Source organism: Pteropus alecto, unplaced genomic scaffold (genome assembly GCF_000325575.1).
Source record: "Pteropus alecto unplaced genomic scaffold, ASM32557v1 scaffold78, whole genome shotgun sequence".
NCBI classification, from domain to species: Eukaryota; Metazoa; Chordata; class Mammalia; order Chiroptera; family Pteropodidae; genus Pteropus; species Pteropus alecto.
This window is the reverse complement of record NW_006443124.1, coordinates 9,846,760-9,851,114: the sequence shown is the minus strand read 5'-3', so window position 1 is coordinate 9,851,114 and position 4,355 is coordinate 9,846,760.

The following is a 4,355-nucleotide window of genomic DNA, read 5'->3' as shown; positions in this document are numbered from 1 at the left end:
AGAGCCAGTAAGGGATCCTTACTCCACAGTTTGGTGCTCTTAACCGTTTCCTACCATCGATTTCTGAAAGAGGTTTCCAGGCCCAAAATAACCATGGTTGCAGGGAAACCCCAAATATAGAGAGGAGGCCTCTCTCTGGCAGTGAATATCCTTTCATTCAACAAACGTCTGTTGAGCCCCTGTGTGTGCGAGGCATAGGGCTGGGGATTCGGCAGGGAACCAGACAGCCTGGACAGACTCTTGTATGGGATGCCCCGTGAAGGCTGTGATGGGAACCATAGACGGAGGCCAACTCTAAAGGAAAGGGGTTGGTCTGAAAACCCACACCCCCACCCCAGCCAGTCAGGGACTTTTCCCAGCTCTACCCAGCTCTGCTTAGGGAACATTGCCACCCCTCCCTGGGAGACTAAGGCGCCGAGCTCACCTAACCCACAGGCACGTGATGGTATTCCTGACGCCAGGGAGACAACAGACACTTCTACACAGGGCCTCCTAAAGAAATCAGAGGCCTACAGCTCTTCTTGGATAGGCCTGTGCAGGGAGGCCAAGCAACTTCTTGGGTTACCAGGTCTTTGTCTACAAGCTGTGGTGTCCAATGTCTGCCCGGTGCCGCAGCTGATGACAGGAAGATGAAAGGACCCACAGCTCTCATACTTTTTTTCCATAGCACAGCCCTACCCTCAGCAGCCTGAGTTTCAGGTTTCCTAGGCAAGGCCTACTGGAGCCCCTTTGCCCCCTCTGCCCATGGCATACAAAGTGGCACCTTGTAAACTTATTGAGTAGCCTAAGCAGGACTGTGCAGTGCCAGGTCACACATCTAGCCCAAGGACCCAACACAGGGCTTGACATAAAGTAGGTGTATGTTTTTCCAAATTTGGGGACCTTTCTATTTTAGAATCACCAAGAGATGCTTTTAACATGCAGATCTCACTTACTCTTACATATTATTGGAAAGATACACAAGGAATCTTTGCCTCAGGGGAGGGGAACTAGGTGACTAGGGGACAGGAGTTGGGGTGATTTTTCACTTTATACCCTTTTCCTTTTAGATTCCAATCTATATGAATGTATTACGTATGTTCCTTTTAGATTCCAACCTGTATGAATGTATTACGTATGTAAAAAATATTTTACTTCAAAAAATAAATTGGTGTCAGGTCAAAAAAAATGCAGATTCTTAGGTCAACTTCTTGCTATAATGAATCAGACTTTTGGGGTGGGGGGCAGGTTGTTCTGCCTTTTAAACAAGTCTCCAAGTGATTCTTAAATCCAGGGTAAGTTGAGAAACCTCTATAGTAGGGACTCAGCATTGAAGCACTGCTAAGCAGTGTCGGTCAAAGGTGACTCATTTAGCTCCACGCTTTCTGAATCAACCCTATTTTCCTTTAAATCCTCCATTCAGGGGACAAGGCAGTTACAGGACTGTGGGGTACAGGTTAGGGATCACTCATCCCCACTCATTAACCATAAACACCAGCCCAGGTCAGAAAGGACTGGCTCCCTCACAGTCCCTTCGGTGTGAGGGCATGTGTGGAGGGTGGGGGTGAGGTGGGGGATTCCCATTGGCTCCAGAGCTGGACCTGAGAAGGCTGAGGTGTCTTCCTTACTTCAATGACTCCATACATCATGTAATGAAAACTTGTTCCATAGAGGAAGGAAATCAAAGAGAAGGGATTTTCCAGTGTCATACAGCCCCTTCAGAGCAGGGCTGAGGTTCCAGCCCTAGCTATGCTTCTGCCTCCACAGCCCAGATATTGCATTTTAGCCCCACCTCTCAAATATTTTCTGATTTATAACTATTCCCAGCATACTACCTCTAGGGAAGCTAAAGGCCTCAGATTTAAGCAGTCCAGGCGGGAAAATCTGTTTGTTTGTTTTTAAATGGTAAATTCATTTCCAGAGATGATCTTCCTTTGTAAATAGTTTCATTACCCATAAAGCGTTCACAAGAGGATTCCTAGGAGGACTAGCTCTATCAGTGCATTTAAAATGGGACTTTGTTGCCCGGAATACAGCTCACACTCCCTTTCTCAGGTACCTACTACCCATAGGATAGACTTTGCCCCTAAACTCTGGATGTGTGTTCCAGCATGTAAGGACAGCATGTAAGTTAAGAAGTGATACTGTCCCCATGGTCAGAGGCTTCCTGGCCACACTCTGCCCCTGTGTCAACTTTCTTGGTCTTGCTCTTCTGGTCGAGTGGTAAGCACAGCAACTCTGTTATGTGACCTTGGGCAAGTTATTTCTCTTCTCTGAGCCTCACCTTCCTCTGCTGACCCCCTCCTTCCTTATTGCCAAACTCTAAGCCTTCCACTTACAATCAGACCATCTTATTACTCCAGAGGAGAGAGTGCTGAATTGAAGAAAAAGAGTCAGATTCCTGGGTCTTGATTTGCAAAATGGATGCTTGAGACCCAGAGCTTTTTAAAGCAAGAAAAAAAATTTTTTGGAATGCTGAAAGCCCAAGAGGTTGAAGGACTCAAAGCTTAAATTTTATAGCAGCAACAGCAAGGTTGGGGAGAAGAAGGTATAACGATGCCAGAACCAGGTTTCTGAAAGGCTGGGGGTGGCGGTGGGGTGAATGATGCAGAGAAGAGAGCATTGCAGTTAGCTACTGGGGTGGGTCTCTGAGAAGGGACTCTCTCGCACTCACACCACCGCCCCTTCAACCCACGGATATGGAGAGATTAGGACCCCCAGGAAGGTTTGGGAGCTCTAAGAGTGGAGAGAATCTGTTCTTTGGTCTGTAAGGTGTAAGTCTAAAGTCCTTCATCATTAGGAGGTATGACAGTGGCCAAGTAGAAATGGCAGCTGGGTGTGCCTGGGTAGGTGGGTCTGGGAGCATCTCAGGCTCATGCCTAATGTGTGAGGATCCCAAAGAGCATCAAAATATGTCCTGAGGCCCTAAAACATCATGGAAGCTGCTCAAAGAGGGGATAGGTGACCAGAAAGAGGCTTCTGAGGTGTAATAAAGGAAGCACTAAAGCAGATGAACCCAGACAGTCCAAGACAGAGACCAGGGCACAAATACAGATAGCTATGGGCACAGTGGAAACCAAGGGTGACAGCTCACAACCTGGTAGGGGAAAGGTCTTCCTGACTCCTTGAGCAGTAGGAGAAGATGGATGATGACCAAGGACAAACAGCCCCCTCACCTCCCACTCTATGCCATGACCTCATAAGCTCTGCAGAATGCAGCTGTGACCTTGGCTAGCAGAAGAGGGACAGAACCCTCCACTTGAACATATCCTTGAAACAACTGAGTGGTCATACCCTCCCTGACTGAATTCACCAGAAAGTAACCAGATTATATTTCTGCTAATGGAAAGAGGTACTACAGAAAGTAAGAAAATAAGAGAGCTATCATTTTTGGCAGACCCAAGTTTTCTGACTTTAAAATTTTATATGGCCACAGGTGTACAAGAATCATGCAGATCTGCTGCTGCTCACTTGCTGCTCACATCCTGTGTGATCTGGGTGGGATGTGCGGCATCCCCTCTCCAGCTGCAGTCTCTTTGTCTATAGTATGGGGCATATAGCAGTACCTATCTTACAAGATTTTTGTGAAAATTAATATTTTAGTCTCCAGAATGGCTACAATTAAGAGAACAACAATACCAATTGTTGACAAGGATGTGGAACAATTGGAACTCTCACATTTTGCTGGTACAAGTGTGAATTGATACACTTCAAAAAAATGACAATATCTTCTACAGCTAAACATATGTATAACCAATGGCTCAGTAATTCCAACAGGAATAAATCCTGTGTCCACCAAAAGAAATATTTAAGAATGTTCACTGCAACTTTATTCAAAAAGAAAAAAACTAGAAATAACAAATCCATCAACTATAAAATGAAAAAATAAACCATCATATATTCATAGAATGGAATACTAAACGGCAACGAAAAAGAAACTACTGATATAAACAACACCATGGATGAATCTCAGACATATAATGTTGAGCATAAGAAGCTATGAACAAGTACTTATTGTGTGAGTCCACTGAAATGAAGACCAAAAACAGGCCAAAACTAATCTAGATTAGAGAAGATAGAATAAAAGTTACCTTTGGCAGGGAGGCAGGTATTGATGAGGGAAGCTTCTGTGATGCTAGAAATTCTCTATCTCAGTCCAGATGGTGATTTCATGGGTGTATGCATATATAAAAATTCACTGAGCTATAATCACATTTGTGTACTGCATGTAAGCCATAAATAAATTTTTATAAAAGGGTGTGTGTGAAAAATGTGATAATGTATGTTGCATGCTTAGCACGGCGTCAGCTCAAAAGGAATTTTGAGCCCCTGTAGCCTCTCCTTCACAGGGCAGCTCAACCCTTCACACCCAAGGC